The following is a 17,500-nucleotide window of genomic DNA, read 5'->3' on the forward strand; positions in this document are numbered from 1 at the left end:
AAACTCACAAGAACCAGAGCCTACGGCCACACCACACTGAATGCGCCCGATCTCGTCTGATCTCGGAAGCTAAGCAGTGTCGGGCCTCGTTAGTACCTGGATGGGTGACCGCCTGGGAATACCAGGTGCTGTAGGCTTTTTTGTGCTCCAAGTTCAGGAAGTGAGCCATTTCTCAATTGCCTTTCAAAACTACAAGGTCTAGCTGACTAGATGCTTAAAAGTACAAAACTCACTAGGCCCAGAGCCTACGGCCACACCACACTGATTGCGCCCGATCTCGTCTGATCTCGGAAGCTAAGCAGTGTCGGGCCTAGTTAGTACCTGGATGGGAGACCACCTGGGAATACCAGGTGCTGTAGGCTTTTTTGTGCTCCAAGTTCAGGAAGTGAGCCATTTCACAATTGCCTTTCAAAACTGCAAGGTATAGCCGACTAGATGCTTAAAAGTACAAAACTCACTAGGCCCAGAGCCTACGGCCACACCACACTGAATGCGCCCGATCTCGGAAGCTAAGCAGGGTCAGGCCTAGTTAGTACCTGGATGGGAGACTGCCTGGGAATACCAGGTGCTGTAGGCTTTTTTGTGCTCCATGATTAGTAATTGCGCAACTTCTCAATTATTTTTCAAATTTGGTATGTTTCCAAAATAATTGTATCCCGTTTTATAGCGGAAATGTTGGACAACATCATGAGGGCTGGAGCTACCTTTTTACATAGAATTAGCATACAGGTAGTGTGTTCATGGGTAATAAATCGACTTTCACATGTAATGCAGTACAGAGAATATTGAGTCCTTCAAGAGGCATGAAAGAAAACCATTATTGTGTTGATTGTTCTCTCCACCTCCCTGCAACAGACACAGGATGGATGAATTAAAGTTATCCTACCAGACATAGGAGTCCTGAATGGGCCCACCAGTCTTATATATCTCGCCTGATCGAGCGATGAGCGTGGTATCATGTTGCAAGTGGCTGCATGGCTTAGCTTACTAAATGCAAATGCATAAGAGTAATATTCTTAGCATTCCTAGAGCCTACGGCCACACCACACTGAATGCACCTGATCTCGACTGATCTTGGAAGTTAAGCAGTGTCAGGCCTAGTTAGTACCTGGATGGGAGACCGCCTGGGAATACCAGGTGCTGTAGGCTTTTTTGTGCTCCAAGTTCAGGAAGTGAGCCCTTTCTCAATTGCCTTTTAAAACTGCAAGGTCTAGCCGACTAGATGCTTAAAAGTACAAAACTCACTAGGCCCAGAGCTTACGGCCACACCACACTGAATTTGCCTGATCTCGTCTGATCTCAGAAGCTAAGCAGTGTCGGGCCTAGTTAGTACCTGGATGGAAGACCGCCTGGGAATACCAGGTGCTGTAGGCTTTTTTGTACTCCAAGTTCAGGAAGTGAGCCATTTCTCAATTGCCTTTCAAAACTGCAAGGTCTAGCCGACTAGATGCTTAAAAGTACAAAACTCACAAGAACCAGAGCCTACGGCCACACCACACTGAATGCGCCCGATCTCGTCTGATCTCGGAAGCTAAGCAGTGTCGGGCCTCGTTAGTACCTGGATGGGAGACCGCCTGGGAATACCAGGTGCTGTAGGCTTTTTTGTACTCCAAGTTCAGGAAGTGAGCCATTTCTCAATTGCCTTTCAAAACTGCAAGGTCTAGCCGACTAGATGCTTAAAAGTACAAAACTCACTAGGCCCAGAGCCTACGGCCACACCACACTGAATGCGCCCGATCTCGTCTGATCTCGGAAGCTAAGCAGTGTCGGGCCTAGTTAGTACCTGGATGGGAGACCACCTGGGAATACCAGGTGCTGTAGGCTTTTTTGTGCTCCAAGTTCAGGAAGTGAGCCATTTCACAATTGCCTTTCAAAACTGCAAGGTCTAGCCGACTAGATGCTTAAAAGTACAAAACTCACAAGGCCCAGACCCTACGGCCACACCACACTGAATGCGCCCGATCTCGGAAGCTAAGCAGTGTCGGGCCTCTTTAGTATCTGGATGGGAGACCGCCTGGGAATACCAGGTGCTGTAGGCTTTTTTGTGCTCCAAGTTCAGGAAGTGAGCCATTTCTCAATTGCCATTCAAAACTGCAAGGTCTAGCTGACTAGATGCTTAAAAGTACAAAACTCACTAGGCCCAGAGCCTACGGCCACACCACACTGATTGCATCTGATCTCGGAAGCTAAGCAGTGTCGGGCCTAGTTAGTACCTGGATGGGAGACCACCTGGGAATACCAGGTGCTGTAGGCTTTTTTGTGCTCCAAGTTCAGGAAGTGAGCCATTTCACAATTGCCTTTCAAAACTGCAAGGTCTAGCCGACTAGATGCATAAAAGTACAAAACTCACTAAGCCCAGAGCCTTCGGCCACACCACACTGAATGCGCCCGATCTCATCTGATCTCAGAAGCTAAGCAGTGTCGGGCCTAGTTAGTACCTGGATGGGAGACCGCCTGGGAATACCAGGTGCGGTAGGCTTTTTTGTGCTCCAAGTTCAGGAAGTGAGCCCTTTCTCAATTGCCTTTCAAAACTGCAAGGTCTAGCCGACTAGATGCTTAAAAGTACAAAACTCACTAGGCCCAGAGCCTACGGCCACACCACACTGAATGCGCCTGATCTCGTCTGATCTCAGAAGCTAAGCAGTGTCGGGCCTAGTTAGTACCTGGATGGGAGACTGCCTGGGAATACCAGGTGCTGTAGGCTTTTTTTGTGCTCCATGATTAGTAATTGCGCAACTTCTCAATTATTTTTCAAATTTGGTATGTTTCCAAAATAATTGTATCCCGTTTTATAGCGGAAATGTTGGACAACATCATGAGGGCTGGAGCTACCTTTTTACATAGAATTAGCATACAGGTAGTGTGTTCATGGGTAATAAATCGACTTTCACATGTAATGCAGTACAGAGAATATTGAGTCCTTCAAGAGGCATGAAAGAAAACCATTATTGTGTTGATTGTTCTCTCCACCTCCCTGCAACAGACACAGGATGGATGAATTAAAGTTATCCTACCAGACATAGGAGTCCTGAATGGGCCCACCAGTCTTATATATCTCGCCTGATCGAGGCTGATCGAGCGATGAGCGTGGTATCATGTTGCAAGTGGCTGCATGGCTTAGCTTACTAAATGCAAATGCATAAGAGTAATATTCTTAGCATTCCTAGAGCCTACGGCCACACCACACTGAATGCACCCGATCTCGACTGATCTCGGAAGTTAAGCAGTGTCAGGCCTAGTTAGTACCTGGATGGGAGACCGCCTGGGAATACCAGGTGCTGTAGGCTTTTTTGTGCTCCAAGTTCAGGAAGTGAGCCCTTTCTCAATTGCCTTTTAAAACTGCAAGGTCTAGCCGACTAGATGCTTAAAAGTACAAAACTCACTAGGCCCAGAGCCTACGGCCACACCACACTGAATGTGCCTGATCTCGTCTGATCTCAGAAGCTAAGCAGTGTCGGGCCTAGTTAGTACCTGGATGGAAGACCGCCTGGGAATACCAGGTGCTGTAGGCTTTTTTGTACTCCAAGTTCAGGAAGTGAGCCATTTCTCAATTGCCTTTCAAAACTGCAAGGTCTAGCCGACTAGATGCTTAAAAGTACAAAACTCACAAGAACCAGAGCCTACGGCCACACCACACTGAATGCGCCCGATCTCGTCTGATCTCGGAAGCTAAGCAGTGTCGGGCCTCGTTAGTACCTGGATGGGAGACCGCCTGGGAATACCAGGTGCTGTAGGCTTTTTTGTGCTCCAAGTTCAGGAAGTGAGCCATTTCTCAATTGCCTTTCAAAACTACAAGGTCTAGCTGACTAGATGCTTAAAAGTACAAAACTCACTAGGCCCAGAGCCTACGGCCACACCACACTGATTGCGCCCAATCTCGTCTGATCTCGGAAGCTAAGCAGTGTCGGGCCTAGTTAGTACCTGGATGGGAGACCACCTGGGAATACCAGGTGCTGTAGGCTTTTTTGTGCTCCAAGTTCAGGAAGTGAGCCATTTCACAATTGCCTTTCAAAACTGCAAGGTCTAGCCGACTAGATGCTTAAAAGTACAAAACTCACTAGGCCCAGAGCCTACGGCCACACCACACTGAATGCGCCCGATCTCGGAAGCTAAGCAGGGTCAGGCCTAGTTAGTACCTGGATGGGAGACTGCCTGGGAATACCAGGTGCTGTAGGCTTTTTTGTGCTCCATGATTAGTAATTGCGCAACTTCTCAATTATTTTTCAAATTTGGTATGTTTCCAAAATAATTGTATCCCGTTTTATAGCGGAAATGTTGGACAACATCATGAGGGCTGGAGCTACCTTTTTACATAGAATTAGCATACAGGTAGTGTGTTCATGGGTAATAAATCGACTTTCACATGTAATGCAGTACAGAGAATATTGAGTCCTTCAAGAGGCATGAAAGAAAACCATTATTGTGTTGATTGTTCTCTCCACCTCCCTGCAACAGACACAGGATGGATGAATTAAAGTTATCCTACCAGACATAGGAGTCCTGAATGGGCCCACCAGTCTTATATATCTCGCCTGATCGAGCGATGAGCGTGGTATCATGTTGCAAGTGGCTGCATGGCTTAGCTTACTAAATGCAAATGCATAAGAGTAATATTCTTAGCATTCCTAGAGCCTACGGCCACACCACACTGAATGCACCTGATCTCGACTGATCTTGGAAGTTAAGCAGTGTCAGGCCTAGTTAGTACCTGGATGGGAGACCGCCTGGGAATACCAGGTGCTGTAGGCTTTTTTGTGCTCCAAGTTCAGGAAGTGAGCCCTTTCTCAATTGCCTTTTAAAACTGCAAGGTCTAGCCGACTAGATGCTTAAAAGTACAAAACTCACTAGGCCCAGAGCCTACGGCCACACCACACTGAATGTGCCTGATCTCGTCTGATCTCAGAAGCTAAGCAGTGTCGGGCCTAGTTAGTACCTGGATGGAAGACCGCCTGGGAATACCAGGTGCTGTAGGCTTTTTTGTACTCCAAGTTCAGGAAGTGAGCCATTTCTCAATTGCCTTTCAAAACTGCAAGGTCTAGCCGACTAGATGCTTAAAAGTACAAAACTCACAAGAACCAGAGCCTACGGCCACACCACACTGAATGCGCCCGATCTCGTCTGATCTCGGAAGCTAAGCAGTGTCGGGCCTCGTTAGTACCTGGATGGGAGACCGCCTGGGAATACCAGGTGCTGTAGGCTTTTTTGTACTCCAAGTTCAGGAAGTGAGCCATTTCTCAATTGCCTTTCAAAACTGCAAGGTCTAGCCGACTAGATGCTTAAAAGTACAAAACTCACTAGGCCCAGAGCCTACGGCCACACCACACTGAATGCGCCCGATCTCGTCTGATCTCGGAAGCTAAGCAGTGTCGGGCCTAGTTAGTACCTGGATGGGAGACCACCTGGGAATACCAGGTGCTGTAGGCTTTTTTGTGCTCCAAGTTCAGGAAGTGAGCCATTTCACAATTGCCTTTCAAAACTGCAAGGTCTAGCCGACTAGATGCTTAAAAGTACAAAACTCACAAGGCCCAGACCCTACGGCCACACCACACTGAATGCGCCCGATCTCGGAAGCTAAGCAGTGTCGGGCCTCTTTAGTATCTGGATGGGAGACCGCCTGGGAATACCAGGTGCTGTAGGCTTTTTTGTGCTCCAAGTTCAGGAAGTGAGCCATTTCTCAATTGCCTTTCAAAACTGCAAGGTCTAGCTGACTAGATGCTTAAAAGTACAAAACTCACTAGGCCCAGAGCCTACGGCCACACCACACTGATTGCGTCTGATCTCGGAAGCTAAGCAGTGTCGGGCCTAGTTAGTACCTGGATGGGAGACCACCTGGGAATACCAGGTGCTGTAGGCTTTTTTGTGCTCCAAGTTCAGGAAGTGAGCCATTTCACAATTGCCTTTCAAAACTGCAAGGTCTAGCCGACTAGATGCTTAAAAGTACAAAACTCACTAAGACCAGAGCCTTCGGCCACACCACACTGAATGCGCCCGATCTCATCTGATCTCAGAAGCTAAGCAGTGTCGGGCCTAGTTAGTACCTGGATGGGAGACCGCCTGGGAATACCAGGTGCGGTAGGCTTTTTTGTGCTCCAAGTTCAGGAAGTGAGCCCTTTCTCAATTGCCTTTCAAAACTGCAAGGTCTAGCCGACTAGATGCTTAAAAGTACAAAACTCACTAGGCCCAGAGCCTACGGCCACACCACACTGAATGCGCCTGATCTCGTCTGATCTCAGAAGCTAAGCAGTGTCGGGCCTAGTTAGTACCTGGATGGGAGACTGCCTGGGAATACCAGGTGCTGTAGGCTTTTTTTGTGCTCCATGATTAGTAATTGCGCAACTTCTCAATTATTTTTCAAATTTGGTATGTTTCCAAAATAATTGTATCCCGTTTTATAGCGGAAATGTTGGACAACATCATGAGGGCTGGAGCTACCTTTTTACATAGAATTAGCATACAGGTAGTGTGTTCATGGGTAATAAATCGACTTTCACATGTAATGCAGTACAGAGAATATTGAGTCCTTCAAGAGGCATGAAAGAAAACCATTATTGTGTTGATTGTTCTCTCCACCTCCCTGCAACAGACACAGGATGGATGAATTAAAGTTATCCTACCAGACATAGGAGTCCTGAATGGGCCCACCAGTCTTATATATCTCGCCTGATCGAGGCTGATCGAGCGATGAGCGTGGTATCATGTTGCAAGTGGCTGCATGGCTTAGCTTACTAAATGCAAATGCATAAGAGTAATATTCTTAGCATTCCTAGAGCCTACGGCCACACCACACTGAATGCACCCGATCTCGACTGATCTCGGAAGTTAAGCAGTGTCAGGCCTAGTTAGTACCTGGATGGGAGACCGCCTGGGAATACCAGGTGCTGTAGGCTTTTTTGTGCTCCAAGTTCAGGAAGTGAGCCCTTTCTCAATTGCCTTTTAAAACTGCAAGGTCTAGCCGACTAGATGCTTAAAAGTACAAAACTCACTAGGCCCAGAGCCTACGGCCACACCACACTGAATGTGCCTGATCTCGTCTGATCTCAGAAGCTAAGCAGTGTCGGGCCTAGTTAGTACCTGGATGGAAGACCGCCTGGGAATACCAGGTGCTGTAGGCTTTTATGTACTCCAAGTTCAGGAAGTGAGCCATTTCTCAATTGCCTTTCAAAACTGCAAGGTCTAGCCGACTAGATGCTTAAAAGTACAAAACTCACAAGAACCAGAGCCTACGGCCACACCACACTGAATGCGCCCGATCTCGTCTGATCTCGGAAGCTAAGCAGTGTCGGGCCTCGTTAGTACCTGGATGGGAGACCGCCTGGGAATACCAGGTGCTGTAGGCTTTTTTGTGCTCCAAGTTCAGGAAGTGAGCCATTTCTCAATTGCCTTTCAAAACTACAAGGTCTAGCTGACTAGATGCTTAAAAGTACAAAACTCACTAGGCCCAGAGCCTACGGCCACACCACACTGATTGCGCCCGATCTCGTCTGATCTCGGAAGCTAAGCAGTGTCGGGCCTAGTTAGTACCTGGATGGGAGACCACCTGGGAATACCAGGTGCTGTAGGCTTTTTTGTGCTCCAAGTTCAGGAAGTGAGCCATTTCACAATTGCCTTTCAAAACTGCAAGGTCTAGCCGACTAGATGCTTAAAAGTACAAAACTCACTAGGCCCAGAGCCTACGGCCACACCACACTGAATGCGCCCGATCTCGGAAGCTAAGCAGGGTCAGGCCTAGTTAGTACCTGGATGGGAGACTGCCTGGGAATACCAGGTGCTGTAGGCTTTTTTGTGCTCCATGATTAGTAATTGCGCAACTTCTCAATTATTTTTCAAATTTGGTATGTTTCCAAAATAATTGTATCCCGTTTTATAGCGGAAATGTTGGACAACATCATGAGGGCTGGAGCTACCTTTTTACATAGAATTAGCATACAGGTAGTGTGTTCATGGGTAATAAATCGACTTTCACATGTAATGCAGTACAGAGAATATTGAGTCCTTCAAGAGGCATGAAAGAAAACCATTATTGTGTTGATTGTTCTCTCCACCTCCCTGCAACAGACACAGGATGGATGAATTAAAGTTATCCTACCAGACATAGGAGTCCTGAATGGGCCCACCAGTCTTATATATCTCGCCTGATCGAGCGATGAGCGTGGTATCATGTTGCAAGTGGCTGCATGGCTTAGCTTACTAAATGCAAATGCATAAGAGTAATATTCTTAGCATTCCTAGAGCCTACGGCCACACCACACTGAATGCACCTGATCTCGACTGATCTTGGAAGTTAAGCAGTGTCAGGCCTAGTTAGTACCTGGATGGGAGACCGCCTGGGAATACCAGGTGCTGTAGGCTTTTTTGTGCTCCAAGTTCAGGAAGTGAGCCCTTTCTCAATTGCCTTTTAAAACTGCAAGGTCTAGCCGACTAGATGCTTAAAAGTACAAAACTCACTAGGCCCAGAGCCTACGGCCACACCACACTGAATGTGCCTGATCTCGTCTGATCTCAGAAGCTAAGCAGTGTCGGGCCTAGTTAGTACCTGGATGGAAGACCGCCTGGGAATACCAGGTGCTGTAGGCTTTTTTGTACTCCAAGTTCAGGAAGTGAGCCATTTCTCAATTGCCTTTCAAAACTGCAAGGTCTAGCCGACTAGATGCTTAAAAGTACAAAACTCACAAGAACCAGAGCCTACGGCCACACCACACTGAATGCGCCCGATCTCGTCTGATCTCGGAAGCTAAGCAGTGTCGGGCCTCGTTAGTACCTGGATGGGAGACCGCCTGGGAATACCAGGTGCTGTAGGCTTTTTTGTACTCCAAGTTCAGGAAGTGAGCCATTTCTCAATTGCCTTTCAAAACTGCAAGGTCTAGCCGACTAGATGCTTAAAAGTACAAAACTCACTAGGCCCAGAGCCTACGGCCACACCACACTGAATGCGCCCGATCTCGTCTGATCTCGGAAGCTAAGCAGTGTCGGGCCTAGTTAGTACCTGGATGGGAGACCACCTGGGAATACCAGGTGCTGTAGGCTTTTTTGTGCTCCAAGTTCAGGAAGTGAGCCATTTCACAATTGCCTTTCAAAACTGCAAGGTCTAGCCGACTAGATGCTTAAAAGTACAAAACTCACAAGGCCCAGACCCTACGGCCACACCACACTGAATGCGCCCGATCTCGGAAGCTAAGCAGTGTCGGGCCTCTTTAGTATCTGGATGGGAGACCGCCTGGGAATACCAGGTGCTGTAGGCTTTTTTGTGCTCCAAGTTCAGGAAGTGAGCCATTTCTCAATTGCCTTTCAAAACTGCAAGGTCTAGCTGACTAGATGCTTAAAAGTACAAAACTCACTAGGCCCAGAGCCTACGGCCACACCACACTGATTGCGTCTGATCTCGGAAGCTAAGCAGTGTCGGGCCTAGTTAGTACCTGGATGGGAGACCACCTGGGAATACCAGGTGCTGTAGGCTTTTTTGTGCTCCAAGTTCAGGAAGTGAGCCATTTCACAATTGCCTTTCAAAACTGCAAGGTCTAGCCGACTAGATGCTTAAAAGTACAAAACTCACTAAGCCCAGAGCCTTCGGCCACACCACACTGAATGCGCCCGATCTCATCTGATCTCAGAAGCTAAGCAGTGTCGGGCCTAGTTAGTACCTGGATGGGAGACCGCCTGGGAATACCAGGTGCGGTAGGCTTTTTTGTGCTCCAAGTTCAGGAAGTGAGCCCTTTCTCAATTGCCTTTCAAAACTGCAAGGTCTAGCCGACTAGATGCTTAAAAGTACAAAACTCACTAGGCCCAGAGCCTACGGCCACACCACACTGAATGCGCCTGATCTCGTCTGATCTCAGAAGCTAAGCAGTGTCGGGCCTAGTTAGTACCTGGATGGGAGACTGCCTGGGAATACCAGGTGCTGTAGGCTTTTTTTGTGCTCCATGATTAGTAATTGCGCAACTTCTCAATTATTTTTCAAATTTGGTATGTTTCCAAAATAATTGTATCCCGTTTTATAGCGGAAATGTTGGACAACATCATGAGGGCTGGAGCTACCTTTTTACATAGAATTAGCATACAGGTAGTGTGTTCATGGGTAATAAATCGACTTTCACATGTAATGCAGTACAGAGAATATTGAGTCCTTCAAGAGGCATGAAAGAAAACCATTATTGTGTTGATTGTTCTCTCCACCTCCCTGCAACAGACACAGGATGGATGAATTAAAGTTATCCTACCAGACATAGGAGTCCTGAATGGGCCCACCAGTCTTATATATCTCGCCTGATCGAGGCTGATCGAGCGATGAGCGTGGTATCATGTTGCAAGTGGCTGCATGGCTTAGCTTACTAAATGCAAATGCATAAGAGTAATATTCTTAGCATTCCTAGAGCCTACGGCCACACCACACTGAATGCACCCGATCTCGACTGATCTCGGAAGTTAAGCAGTGTCAGGCCTAGTTAGTACCTGGATGGGAGACCGCCTGGGAATACCAGGTGCTGTAGGCTTTTTTGTGCTCCAAGTTCAGGAAGTGAGCCCTTTCTCAATTGCCTTTTAAAACTGCAAGGTCTAGCCGACTAGATGCTTAAAAGTACAAAACTCACTAGGCCCAGAGCCTACGGCCACACCACACTGAATGTGCCCGATCTCGGAAGCTAAGCAGGGTCAGGCCTAGTTAGTACCTGGATGGGAGACTGCCTGGGAATACCAGGTGCTGTAGGCTTTTTTGTGCTCCATGATTAGTAATTGCGCAACTTCTCAATTATTTTTCAAATTTGGTATGTTTCCAAAATAATTGTATCCCGTTTTATAGCGGAAATGTTGGACAACATCATGAGGGCTGGAGCTACCTTTTTACATAGAATTAGCATACAGGTAGTGTGTTCATGGGTAATAAATCGACTTTCACATGTAATGCAGTACAGAGAATATTGAGTCCTTCAAGAGGCATGAAAGAAAACCATTATTGTGTTGATTGTTCTCTCCACCTCCCTGCAACAGACACAGGATGGATGAATTAAAGTTATCCTACCAGACATAGGAGTCCTGAATGGGCCCACCAGTCTTATATATCTCGCCTGATCGAGCGATGAGCGTGGTATCATGTTGCAAGTGGCTGCATGGCTTAGCTTACTAAATGCAAATGCATAAGAGTAATATTCTTAGCATTCCTAGAGCCTACGGCCACACCACACTGAATGCACCCGATCTCGACTGATCTCGGAAGTTAAGCAGTGTCAGGCCTAGTTAGTACCTGGATGGGAGACCGCCTGGGAATACCAGGTGCTGTAGGCTTTTTTGTGCTCCAAGTTCAGGAAGTGAGCCCTTTCTCAATTGCCTTTTAAAACTGCAAGGTCTAGCCGACTAGATGCTTAAAAGTACAAAACTCACTAGGCCCAGAGCCTACGGCCACACCACACTGAATGTGCCTGATCTCGTCTGATCTCAGAAGCTAAGCAGTGTTGGGCCTAGTTAGTACCTGGATGGAAGACCGCCTGGGAATACCAGGTGCTGTAGGCTTTTTTGTACTCCAAGTTCAGGAAGTGAGCCATTTCTCAATTGCCTTTCAAAACTGCAAGGTCTAGCCGACTAGATGCTTAAAAGTACAAAACTCACAAGAACCAGAGCCTACGGCCACACCACACTGAATGCGCCCGATCTCGTCTGATCTCGGAAGCTAAGCAGTGTCGGGCCTCGTTAGTACCTGGATGGGAGACCGCCTGGGAATACCAGGTGCTGTAGGCTTTTTTGTGCTCCAAGTTCAGGAAGTGAGCCATTTCTCAATTGCCTTTCAAAACTACAAGGTCTAGCTGACTAGATGCTTAAAAGTACAAAACTCACTAGGCCCAGAGCCTACGGCCACACCACACTGATTGCGCCCGATCTCGGAAGCTAAGCAGTGTTGGGCCTAGTTAGTACCTGGATGGGAGACCACCTGGGAATACCAGGTGCTGTAGGCTTTTTTGTGCTCCAAGTTCAGGAAGTGAGCCATTTCACAATTGCCTTTCAAAACTGCAAGGTCTAGCCGACTAGATGCTTAAAAGTACAAAACTCACTAGGCCCAGAGCCTACGGCCACACCACACTGATTGCGCCCGATCTCGTCTGATCTCGGAAGCTAAGCAGTGTCGGGCCTAGTTAGTACCTGGATGGGAGACCACCTGGGAATACCAGGTGCTGTAGGCTTTTTTGTGCTCCAAGTTCAGGAAGTGAGCCCTTTCTCAATTGCCTTTCAAAACTGCAAGGTCTAGCCGACTAGATGCTTAAAAGTACAAAACTCACTAGGCCCAGAGCCTACGGCCACACCACACTGAATGCGCCTGATCTCGTCTGATCTCAGAAGCTAAGCAGTGTCGGGCCTAGTTAGTACCTGGATGGGAGACTGCCTGGGAATACCAGGTGCTGTAGGCTTTTTTTGTGCTCCATGATTAGTAATTGCGCAACTTCTCAATTATTTTTCAAATTTGGTATATTTCCAAAATAATTGTATCCCGTTTTATAGCGGAAATGTTGGACAACATCATGAGGGCTGGAGCTACCTTTTTACATAGAATTAGCATACAGGTAGTGTGTTCATGGGTAATAAATCGACTTTCACATGTAATGCAGTACAGAGAATATTGAGTCCTTCAAGAGGCATGAAAGAAAACCATTATTGTGTTGATTGTTCTCTCCACCTCCCTGCAACAGACACAGGATGGATGAATTAAAGTTATCCTACCAGACATAGGAGTCCTGAATGGGCCCACCAGTCTTATATATCTCGCCTGATCGAGCCTGATCGAGCGATGAGCGTGGTATCATGTTGCAAGTGGCTGCATGGCTTAGCTTACTAAATGCAAATGCATAAGAGTAATATTCTTAGCATTCCTAGAGCCTATGGCCACACCACACTGAATGCACCCGATCTCGTCTGATCTCGGAAGTTAAGCAGTGTCAGGCCTAGTTAGTACCTGGATGGGAGACCGCCTGGGAATACCAGGTGCTGTAGGCTTTTTTGTGCTCCAAGTTCAGGAAGTGAGCCCTTTCTCAATTGCCTTTTAAAACTGCAAGGTCTAGCCGACTAGATGCTTAAAAGTACAACACTCACTAGGCCCAGAGCCTACGGCCACACCACACTGAATGCGCCTGATCTCGTCTGATCTCAGAAGCTAAGCAGTGTCGGGCCTAGTTAGTACCTGGATGGGAGACCGCCTGGGAATACCAGGTGCTGTAGGCTTTTTTGTACTCCAAGTTCAGGAAGTGAGCCATTTCTCAATTGCCTTTCAAAACTGCAAGGTCTAGCCGACTAGATGCTTAAAAGTACAAAACTCACAAGAACCAGAGCCTACGGCCACACCACACTGAATGCGCCCGATCTCGTCTGATCTCGGAAGCTAAGCAGTGTCGGGCCTCGTTAGTACCTGGATGGGAGATCGCCTGGGAATACCAGGTGCTGTAGGCTTTTTTGTGCTCCAAGTTCAGGAAGTGAGCCATTTCTCAATTGCCTTTCAAAACTACAAGGTCTAGCTGACTAGATGCTTAAAAGTACAAAACTCACTAGGCCCAGAGCCTACGGCCACACCACACTGATTGCGCCCGATCTCGTCTGATCTCGGAAGCTAAGCAGTGTCGGGCCTAGTTAGTACCTGGATGGGAGACCACCTGGGAATACCAGGTGCTGTAGGCTTTTTTGTGCTCCAAGTTCAGGAAGTGAGCCATTTCACAATTGCCTTTCAAAACTGCAAGGTCTAGCCGACTAGATGCTTAAAAGTACAAAACTCACTAGGCCCAGAGCCTACGGCCACACCACACTGAATGCGCCCGATCTCGGAAGCTAAGCAGGGTCAGGCCTAGTTAGTACCTGGATGGGAGACTGCCTGGGAATACCAGGTGCTGTAGGCTTTTTTGTGCTCCATGATTAGTAATTGCGCAACTTCTCAATTATTTTTCAAATTTGGTATGTTTCCAAAATAATTGTATCCCGTTTTATAGCGGAAATGTTGGACAACATCATGAGGGCTGGAGCTACCTTTTTACATAGAATTAGCATACAGGTAGTGTGTTCATGGGTAATAAATCGACTTTCACATGTAATGCAGTACAGAGAATATTGAGTCCTTCAAGAGGCATGAAAGAAAACCATTATTGTGTTGATTGTTCTCTCCACCTCCCTGCAACAGACACAGGATGGATGAATTAAAGTTATCCTACCAGACATAGGAGTCCTGAATGGGCCCACCAGTCTTATATATCTCGCCTGATCGAGCCTGATCGAGCGATGAGCGTGGTATCATGTTGCAAGTGGCTGCATGGCTTAGCTTACTAAATGCAAATGCATAAGAGTAATATTCTTAGCATTCCTAGAGCCTACGGCCACACCACACTGAATGCACCCGATCTCGACTGATCTCGGAAGTTAAGCAGTGTCAGGCCTAGTTAGTACCTGGATGGGAGACCGCCTGGGAATACCAGGTGCTGTAGGCTTTTTTGTGCTCCAAGTTCAGGAAGTGAGCCCTTTCTCAATTGCCTTTTAAAACTGCAAGGTCTAGCCGACTAGATGCTTAAAAGTACAAAACTCACTAGGCCCAGAGCCTACGGCCACACCACACTGAATGTGCCTGATCTCGTCTGATCTCAGAAGCTAAGCAGTGTCGGGCCTAGTTAGTACCTGGATGGAAGACCGCCTGGGAATACCAGGTGCTGTAGGCTTTTTTGTACTCCAAGTTCAGGAAGTGAGCCATTTCTCAATTGCCTTTCAAAACTGCAAGGTCTAGCCGACTAGATGCTTAAAAGTACAAAACTCACAAGAACCAGAGCCTACGGCCACACCACACTGAATGCGCCCGATCTCGTCTGATCTTGGAAGCTAAGCAGTGTCGGGCCTCGTTAGTACCTGGATGGGAGACCGCCTGGGAATACCAGGTGCTGTAGGCTTTTTTGTGCTCCAAGTTCAGGAAGTGAGCCATTTCTCAATTGCCTTTCAAAACTGCAAGGTCTAGCTGACTAGATGCTTAAAAGTACAAAACTCACTAGGCCCAGAGCCTACGGCCACACCACACTGATTGCGCCCGATCTCGTCTGATCTCGGAAGCTAAGCAGTGTCGGGCCTAGTTAGTACCTGGATGGGAGACCACCTGGGAATACCAGGTGCTGTAGGCTTTTTTGTGCTCCAAGTTCAGGAAGTGAGCCCTTTCTCAATTGCCTTTCAAAACTGCAAGGTCTAGCCGACTAGATGCTTAAAAGTACAAAACTCACTAGGCCCAGAGCCTACGGCCACACCACACTGAATGCGCCTGATCTCGTCTGATCTCAGAAGCTAAGCAGTGTCGGGCCTAGTTAGTACCTGGATGGGAGACTGCCTGGGAATACCAGGTGCTGTAGGCTTTTTTTGTGCTCCATGATTAGTAATTGCGCAACTTCTCAATTATTTTTCAAATTTGGTATGTTTCCAAAATAATTGTATCCCGTTTTATAGCGGAAATGTTGGACAACATCATGAGGGCTGGAGCTACCTTTTTATATAGAATTAGCATACAGGTAGTGTGTTCATGGGTAATAAATCGACTTTCACATGTAATGCAGTACAGAGAATATTGAGTCCTTCAAGAGGCATGAAAGAAAACCATTATTGTGTTGATTGTTCTCTCCACCTCCCTGCAACAGACACAGGATGGATGAATTAAAGTTATCCTACCAGACATAGGAGTCCTGAATGGGCCCACCAGTCTTATATATCTCGCCTGATCGAGGCTGATCGAGCGATGAGCGTGGTATCATGTTGCAAGTGGCTGCATGGCTTAGCTTACTAAATGCAAATGCATAAGAGTAATATTCTTAGCATTCCTAGAGCCTACGGCCACACCACACTGAATGCACCCGATCTCGACTGATCTCGGAAGTTAAGCAGTGTCAGGCCTAGTTAGTACCTGGATGGGAGACCGCCTGGGAATACCAGGTGCTGTAGGCTTTTTTGTGCTCCAAGTTCAGGAAGTGAGCCCTTTCTCAATTGCCTTTTAAAACTGCAAGGTCTAGCCGACTAGATGCTTAAAAGTACAAAACTCACTAGGCCCAGAGCCTACGGCCACACCACACTGAATGTGCCTGATCTCGTCTGATCTCAGAAGCTAAGCAGTGTCGGGCCTAGTTAGTACCTGGATGGAAGACCGCCTGGGAATACCAGGTGCTGTAGGCTTTTTTGTACTCCAAGTTCAGGAAGTGAGCCATTTCTCAATTGCCTTTCAAAACTGCAAGGTCTAGCCGACTAGATGCTTAAAAGTACAAAACTCACAAGAACCAGAGCCTACGGCCACACCACACTGAATGCGCCCGATCTCGTCTGATCTCGGAAGCTAAGCAGTGTCGGGCCTCGTTAGTACCTGGATGGGAGACCGCCTGGGAATACCAGGTGCTGTAGGCTTTTTTGTGCTCCAAGTTCAGGAAGTGAGCCATTTCTCAATTGCCTTTCAAAACTACAAGGTCTAGCTGACTAGATGCTTAAAAGTACAAAACTCACTAGGCCCAGAGCCTACGGCCACACCACACTGATTGCGCCCGATCTCGTCTGATCTCGGAAGCTAAGCAGTGTCGGGCCTAGTTAGTACCTGGATGGGAGACCACCTGGGAATACCAGGTGCTGTAGGCTTTTTTGTGCTCCAAGTTCAGGAAGTGAGCCATTTCACAATTGCCTTTCAAAACTGCAAGGTCTAGCCGACTAGATGCTTAAAAGTACAAAACTCACTAGGCCCAGAGCCTACGGCCACACCACACTGAATGCGCCCGATCTCGGAAGCTAAGCAGGGTCAGGCCTAGTTAGTACCTGGATGGGAGACTGCCTGGGAATACCAGGTGCTGTAGGCTTTTTTGTGCTCCATGATTAGTAATTGCGCAACTTCTCAATTATTTTTCAAATTTGGTATGTTTCCAAAATAATTGTATCCCGTTTTATAGCGGAAATGTTGGACAACATCATGAGGGCTGGAGCTACCTTTTTACATAGAATTAGCATACAGGTAGTGTGTTCATGGGTAATAAATCGACTTTCACATGTAATGCAGTACAGAGAATATTGAGTCCTTCAAGAGGCATGAAAGAAAACCATTATTGTGTTGATTGTTCTCTCCACCTCCCTGCAACAGACACAGGATGGATGAATTAAAGTTATCCTACCAGACATAGGAGTCCTGAATGGGCCCACCAGTCTTATATATCTCGCCTGATCGAGCGATGAGCGTGGTATCATGTTGCAAGTGGCTGCATGGCTTAGCTTACTAAATGCAAATGCATAAGAGTAATATTCTTAGCATTCCTAGAGCCTACGGCCACACCACACTGAATGCACCCGATCTCGACTGATCTCGGAAGTTAAGCAGTGTCAGGCCTAGTTAGTACCTGGATGGGAGACCGCCTGGGAATACCAGGTGCTGTAGGCTTTTTTGTGCTCCAAGTTCAGGAAGTGAGCCCTTTCTCAATTGCCTTTTAAAACTGCAAGGTCTAGCCGACTAGATGCTTAAAAGTACAAAACTCACTAGGCCCAGAGCCTA

The 17,500-nt window shown here is 47.3% G+C and overlaps 49 non-coding genes and 13 pseudogenes across 49 annotated transcripts in view; all 62 read left to right on the plus strand.

Annotated features, from left to right (window-relative positions):
- Positions 1–18: 18 nt before the first annotated feature.
- On the plus strand, positions 19–137 carry LOC138549427 (5S ribosomal RNA). The gene has a single exon (XR_011293211.1). It is a non-coding gene; the product is annotated as a 5S ribosomal RNA (ribosomal RNA).
- A 106-nt stretch (positions 138–243) lies between these two features.
- On the plus strand, positions 244–362 carry LOC138548342 (5S ribosomal RNA). The gene has a single exon (XR_011292148.1). It is a non-coding gene; the product is annotated as a 5S ribosomal RNA (ribosomal RNA).
- Positions 363–468: 106 nt separating this feature from the next.
- LOC138545348 (5S ribosomal RNA) lies at positions 469–577 on the plus strand (annotated as a pseudogene).
- Positions 578–1,030: 453 nt separating this feature from the next.
- On the plus strand, positions 1,031–1,149 carry LOC138542441 (5S ribosomal RNA). Its single transcript, XR_011290422.1, has one exon. It is a non-coding gene; the product is annotated as a 5S ribosomal RNA (ribosomal RNA).
- A 106-nt stretch (positions 1,150–1,255) lies between these two features.
- LOC138542221 (5S ribosomal RNA) lies at positions 1,256–1,374 on the plus strand. The gene has a single exon (XR_011290208.1). It is a non-coding gene; the product is annotated as a 5S ribosomal RNA (ribosomal RNA).
- A 106-nt stretch (positions 1,375–1,480) lies between these two features.
- On the plus strand, positions 1,481–1,599 carry LOC138550644 (5S ribosomal RNA). Its single transcript, XR_011294393.1, has one exon. It is a non-coding gene; the product is annotated as a 5S ribosomal RNA (ribosomal RNA).
- A 106-nt stretch (positions 1,600–1,705) lies between these two features.
- On the plus strand, positions 1,706–1,824 carry LOC138551104 (5S ribosomal RNA). Its single transcript, XR_011294838.1, has one exon. It is a non-coding gene; the product is annotated as a 5S ribosomal RNA (ribosomal RNA).
- A 106-nt stretch (positions 1,825–1,930) lies between these two features.
- On the plus strand, positions 1,931–2,039 carry LOC138545765 (5S ribosomal RNA; annotated as a pseudogene).
- A 106-nt stretch (positions 2,040–2,145) lies between these two features.
- Positions 2,146–2,254, plus strand: LOC138543104 (5S ribosomal RNA; annotated as a pseudogene).
- A 106-nt stretch (positions 2,255–2,360) lies between these two features.
- Positions 2,361–2,479, plus strand: LOC138542264 (5S ribosomal RNA). The gene has a single exon (XR_011290251.1). It is a non-coding gene; the product is annotated as a 5S ribosomal RNA (ribosomal RNA).
- A 106-nt stretch (positions 2,480–2,585) lies between these two features.
- Positions 2,586–2,704, plus strand: LOC138551109 (5S ribosomal RNA). The gene has a single exon (XR_011294842.1). It is a non-coding gene; the product is annotated as a 5S ribosomal RNA (ribosomal RNA).
- A 464-nt stretch (positions 2,705–3,168) lies between these two features.
- LOC138539075 (5S ribosomal RNA) lies at positions 3,169–3,287 on the plus strand. Its single transcript, XR_011287153.1, has one exon. It is a non-coding gene; the product is annotated as a 5S ribosomal RNA (ribosomal RNA).
- A 106-nt stretch (positions 3,288–3,393) lies between these two features.
- LOC138540333 (5S ribosomal RNA) lies at positions 3,394–3,512 on the plus strand. The gene has a single exon (XR_011288384.1). It is a non-coding gene; the product is annotated as a 5S ribosomal RNA (ribosomal RNA).
- Positions 3,513–3,618: 106 nt separating this feature from the next.
- Positions 3,619–3,737, plus strand: LOC138550645 (5S ribosomal RNA). The gene has a single exon (XR_011294394.1). It is a non-coding gene; the product is annotated as a 5S ribosomal RNA (ribosomal RNA).
- Positions 3,738–3,843: 106 nt separating this feature from the next.
- LOC138540930 (5S ribosomal RNA) lies at positions 3,844–3,962 on the plus strand. Its single transcript, XR_011288954.1, has one exon. It is a non-coding gene; the product is annotated as a 5S ribosomal RNA (ribosomal RNA).
- Positions 3,963–4,068: 106 nt separating this feature from the next.
- LOC138545349 (5S ribosomal RNA) lies at positions 4,069–4,177 on the plus strand (annotated as a pseudogene).
- Positions 4,178–4,630: 453 nt separating this feature from the next.
- Positions 4,631–4,749, plus strand: LOC138542442 (5S ribosomal RNA). Its single transcript, XR_011290423.1, has one exon. It is a non-coding gene; the product is annotated as a 5S ribosomal RNA (ribosomal RNA).
- Positions 4,750–4,855: 106 nt separating this feature from the next.
- Positions 4,856–4,974, plus strand: LOC138540334 (5S ribosomal RNA). The gene has a single exon (XR_011288385.1). It is a non-coding gene; the product is annotated as a 5S ribosomal RNA (ribosomal RNA).
- A 106-nt stretch (positions 4,975–5,080) lies between these two features.
- Positions 5,081–5,199, plus strand: LOC138550646 (5S ribosomal RNA). The gene has a single exon (XR_011294395.1). It is a non-coding gene; the product is annotated as a 5S ribosomal RNA (ribosomal RNA).
- A 106-nt stretch (positions 5,200–5,305) lies between these two features.
- LOC138551116 (5S ribosomal RNA) lies at positions 5,306–5,424 on the plus strand. The gene has a single exon (XR_011294849.1). It is a non-coding gene; the product is annotated as a 5S ribosomal RNA (ribosomal RNA).
- A 106-nt stretch (positions 5,425–5,530) lies between these two features.
- Positions 5,531–5,639, plus strand: LOC138545766 (5S ribosomal RNA; annotated as a pseudogene).
- Positions 5,640–5,745: 106 nt separating this feature from the next.
- LOC138543955 (5S ribosomal RNA) lies at positions 5,746–5,854 on the plus strand (annotated as a pseudogene).
- A 106-nt stretch (positions 5,855–5,960) lies between these two features.
- LOC138542265 (5S ribosomal RNA) lies at positions 5,961–6,079 on the plus strand. Its single transcript, XR_011290252.1, has one exon. It is a non-coding gene; the product is annotated as a 5S ribosomal RNA (ribosomal RNA).
- A 106-nt stretch (positions 6,080–6,185) lies between these two features.
- On the plus strand, positions 6,186–6,304 carry LOC138551110 (5S ribosomal RNA). The gene has a single exon (XR_011294843.1). It is a non-coding gene; the product is annotated as a 5S ribosomal RNA (ribosomal RNA).
- Positions 6,305–6,768: 464 nt separating this feature from the next.
- On the plus strand, positions 6,769–6,887 carry LOC138539076 (5S ribosomal RNA). Its single transcript, XR_011287154.1, has one exon. It is a non-coding gene; the product is annotated as a 5S ribosomal RNA (ribosomal RNA).
- Positions 6,888–6,993: 106 nt separating this feature from the next.
- LOC138540335 (5S ribosomal RNA) lies at positions 6,994–7,112 on the plus strand. Its single transcript, XR_011288386.1, has one exon. It is a non-coding gene; the product is annotated as a 5S ribosomal RNA (ribosomal RNA).
- A 106-nt stretch (positions 7,113–7,218) lies between these two features.
- On the plus strand, positions 7,219–7,337 carry LOC138550647 (5S ribosomal RNA). Its single transcript, XR_011294396.1, has one exon. It is a non-coding gene; the product is annotated as a 5S ribosomal RNA (ribosomal RNA).
- A 106-nt stretch (positions 7,338–7,443) lies between these two features.
- On the plus strand, positions 7,444–7,562 carry LOC138548343 (5S ribosomal RNA). The gene has a single exon (XR_011292149.1). It is a non-coding gene; the product is annotated as a 5S ribosomal RNA (ribosomal RNA).
- A 106-nt stretch (positions 7,563–7,668) lies between these two features.
- On the plus strand, positions 7,669–7,777 carry LOC138545350 (5S ribosomal RNA; annotated as a pseudogene).
- A 453-nt stretch (positions 7,778–8,230) lies between these two features.
- LOC138542444 (5S ribosomal RNA) lies at positions 8,231–8,349 on the plus strand. The gene has a single exon (XR_011290425.1). It is a non-coding gene; the product is annotated as a 5S ribosomal RNA (ribosomal RNA).
- Positions 8,350–8,455: 106 nt separating this feature from the next.
- LOC138540336 (5S ribosomal RNA) lies at positions 8,456–8,574 on the plus strand. Its single transcript, XR_011288387.1, has one exon. It is a non-coding gene; the product is annotated as a 5S ribosomal RNA (ribosomal RNA).
- A 106-nt stretch (positions 8,575–8,680) lies between these two features.
- LOC138550648 (5S ribosomal RNA) lies at positions 8,681–8,799 on the plus strand. The gene has a single exon (XR_011294397.1). It is a non-coding gene; the product is annotated as a 5S ribosomal RNA (ribosomal RNA).
- A 106-nt stretch (positions 8,800–8,905) lies between these two features.
- On the plus strand, positions 8,906–9,024 carry LOC138551128 (5S ribosomal RNA). Its single transcript, XR_011294860.1, has one exon. It is a non-coding gene; the product is annotated as a 5S ribosomal RNA (ribosomal RNA).
- Positions 9,025–9,130: 106 nt separating this feature from the next.
- Positions 9,131–9,239, plus strand: LOC138545767 (5S ribosomal RNA; annotated as a pseudogene).
- Positions 9,240–9,345: 106 nt separating this feature from the next.
- LOC138543956 (5S ribosomal RNA) lies at positions 9,346–9,454 on the plus strand (annotated as a pseudogene).
- A 106-nt stretch (positions 9,455–9,560) lies between these two features.
- Positions 9,561–9,679, plus strand: LOC138542266 (5S ribosomal RNA). The gene has a single exon (XR_011290253.1). It is a non-coding gene; the product is annotated as a 5S ribosomal RNA (ribosomal RNA).
- A 106-nt stretch (positions 9,680–9,785) lies between these two features.
- On the plus strand, positions 9,786–9,904 carry LOC138551111 (5S ribosomal RNA). The gene has a single exon (XR_011294844.1). It is a non-coding gene; the product is annotated as a 5S ribosomal RNA (ribosomal RNA).
- A 464-nt stretch (positions 9,905–10,368) lies between these two features.
- On the plus strand, positions 10,369–10,487 carry LOC138539077 (5S ribosomal RNA). The gene has a single exon (XR_011287155.1). It is a non-coding gene; the product is annotated as a 5S ribosomal RNA (ribosomal RNA).
- Positions 10,488–10,593: 106 nt separating this feature from the next.
- LOC138546577 (5S ribosomal RNA) lies at positions 10,594–10,702 on the plus strand (annotated as a pseudogene).
- A 453-nt stretch (positions 10,703–11,155) lies between these two features.
- Positions 11,156–11,274, plus strand: LOC138539078 (5S ribosomal RNA). The gene has a single exon (XR_011287156.1). It is a non-coding gene; the product is annotated as a 5S ribosomal RNA (ribosomal RNA).
- Positions 11,275–11,380: 106 nt separating this feature from the next.
- LOC138537440 (5S ribosomal RNA) lies at positions 11,381–11,499 on the plus strand. Its single transcript, XR_011285574.1, has one exon. It is a non-coding gene; the product is annotated as a 5S ribosomal RNA (ribosomal RNA).
- A 106-nt stretch (positions 11,500–11,605) lies between these two features.
- LOC138550649 (5S ribosomal RNA) lies at positions 11,606–11,724 on the plus strand. Its single transcript, XR_011294398.1, has one exon. It is a non-coding gene; the product is annotated as a 5S ribosomal RNA (ribosomal RNA).
- Positions 11,725–11,830: 106 nt separating this feature from the next.
- Positions 11,831–11,939, plus strand: LOC138542672 (5S ribosomal RNA; annotated as a pseudogene).
- Positions 11,940–12,045: 106 nt separating this feature from the next.
- LOC138548344 (5S ribosomal RNA) lies at positions 12,046–12,164 on the plus strand. The gene has a single exon (XR_011292150.1). It is a non-coding gene; the product is annotated as a 5S ribosomal RNA (ribosomal RNA).
- Positions 12,165–12,270: 106 nt separating this feature from the next.
- On the plus strand, positions 12,271–12,389 carry LOC138551112 (5S ribosomal RNA). Its single transcript, XR_011294845.1, has one exon. It is a non-coding gene; the product is annotated as a 5S ribosomal RNA (ribosomal RNA).
- A 464-nt stretch (positions 12,390–12,853) lies between these two features.
- LOC138550955 (5S ribosomal RNA) lies at positions 12,854–12,972 on the plus strand. Its single transcript, XR_011294695.1, has one exon. It is a non-coding gene; the product is annotated as a 5S ribosomal RNA (ribosomal RNA).
- A 106-nt stretch (positions 12,973–13,078) lies between these two features.
- LOC138544797 (5S ribosomal RNA) lies at positions 13,079–13,197 on the plus strand. The gene has a single exon (XR_011290747.1). It is a non-coding gene; the product is annotated as a 5S ribosomal RNA (ribosomal RNA).
- Positions 13,198–13,303: 106 nt separating this feature from the next.
- Positions 13,304–13,422, plus strand: LOC138540394 (5S ribosomal RNA). The gene has a single exon (XR_011288443.1). It is a non-coding gene; the product is annotated as a 5S ribosomal RNA (ribosomal RNA).
- A 106-nt stretch (positions 13,423–13,528) lies between these two features.
- LOC138548346 (5S ribosomal RNA) lies at positions 13,529–13,647 on the plus strand. The gene has a single exon (XR_011292152.1). It is a non-coding gene; the product is annotated as a 5S ribosomal RNA (ribosomal RNA).
- Positions 13,648–13,753: 106 nt separating this feature from the next.
- On the plus strand, positions 13,754–13,862 carry LOC138545351 (5S ribosomal RNA; annotated as a pseudogene).
- A 463-nt stretch (positions 13,863–14,325) lies between these two features.
- LOC138539079 (5S ribosomal RNA) lies at positions 14,326–14,444 on the plus strand. Its single transcript, XR_011287157.1, has one exon. It is a non-coding gene; the product is annotated as a 5S ribosomal RNA (ribosomal RNA).
- A 106-nt stretch (positions 14,445–14,550) lies between these two features.
- Positions 14,551–14,669, plus strand: LOC138540337 (5S ribosomal RNA). Its single transcript, XR_011288388.1, has one exon. It is a non-coding gene; the product is annotated as a 5S ribosomal RNA (ribosomal RNA).
- Positions 14,670–14,775: 106 nt separating this feature from the next.
- On the plus strand, positions 14,776–14,894 carry LOC138540672 (5S ribosomal RNA). Its single transcript, XR_011288711.1, has one exon. It is a non-coding gene; the product is annotated as a 5S ribosomal RNA (ribosomal RNA).
- A 106-nt stretch (positions 14,895–15,000) lies between these two features.
- LOC138548347 (5S ribosomal RNA) lies at positions 15,001–15,119 on the plus strand. Its single transcript, XR_011292153.1, has one exon. It is a non-coding gene; the product is annotated as a 5S ribosomal RNA (ribosomal RNA).
- Positions 15,120–15,225: 106 nt separating this feature from the next.
- On the plus strand, positions 15,226–15,344 carry LOC138551113 (5S ribosomal RNA). Its single transcript, XR_011294846.1, has one exon. It is a non-coding gene; the product is annotated as a 5S ribosomal RNA (ribosomal RNA).
- A 464-nt stretch (positions 15,345–15,808) lies between these two features.
- LOC138539081 (5S ribosomal RNA) lies at positions 15,809–15,927 on the plus strand. Its single transcript, XR_011287159.1, has one exon. It is a non-coding gene; the product is annotated as a 5S ribosomal RNA (ribosomal RNA).
- A 106-nt stretch (positions 15,928–16,033) lies between these two features.
- On the plus strand, positions 16,034–16,152 carry LOC138540338 (5S ribosomal RNA). The gene has a single exon (XR_011288389.1). It is a non-coding gene; the product is annotated as a 5S ribosomal RNA (ribosomal RNA).
- Positions 16,153–16,258: 106 nt separating this feature from the next.
- Positions 16,259–16,377, plus strand: LOC138550650 (5S ribosomal RNA). The gene has a single exon (XR_011294399.1). It is a non-coding gene; the product is annotated as a 5S ribosomal RNA (ribosomal RNA).
- Positions 16,378–16,483: 106 nt separating this feature from the next.
- LOC138548348 (5S ribosomal RNA) lies at positions 16,484–16,602 on the plus strand. The gene has a single exon (XR_011292154.1). It is a non-coding gene; the product is annotated as a 5S ribosomal RNA (ribosomal RNA).
- A 106-nt stretch (positions 16,603–16,708) lies between these two features.
- Positions 16,709–16,817, plus strand: LOC138545352 (5S ribosomal RNA; annotated as a pseudogene).
- Positions 16,818–17,270: 453 nt separating this feature from the next.
- Positions 17,271–17,389, plus strand: LOC138539082 (5S ribosomal RNA). Its single transcript, XR_011287160.1, has one exon. It is a non-coding gene; the product is annotated as a 5S ribosomal RNA (ribosomal RNA).
- Positions 17,390–17,495: 106 nt separating this feature from the next.
- Positions 17,496–17,500, plus strand: part of LOC138540339 (5S ribosomal RNA) — a 119-nt gene continuing 114 nt past the window's right edge. The window contains exon 1 of the ribosomal RNA XR_011288390.1: positions 17,496–17,500. This exon is cut by the window's right edge and continues 114 nt beyond it. This is a non-coding gene — a ribosomal RNA (5S ribosomal RNA).

This window comes from Ambystoma mexicanum, unplaced genomic scaffold (genome assembly GCF_040938575.1).
Source record: "Ambystoma mexicanum isolate Mex_15411 unplaced genomic scaffold, UKY_AmexF1_1 Mex_scaf10, whole genome shotgun sequence".
Taxonomy (NCBI): Eukaryota; Metazoa; Chordata; class Amphibia; order Caudata; family Ambystomatidae; genus Ambystoma; species Ambystoma mexicanum.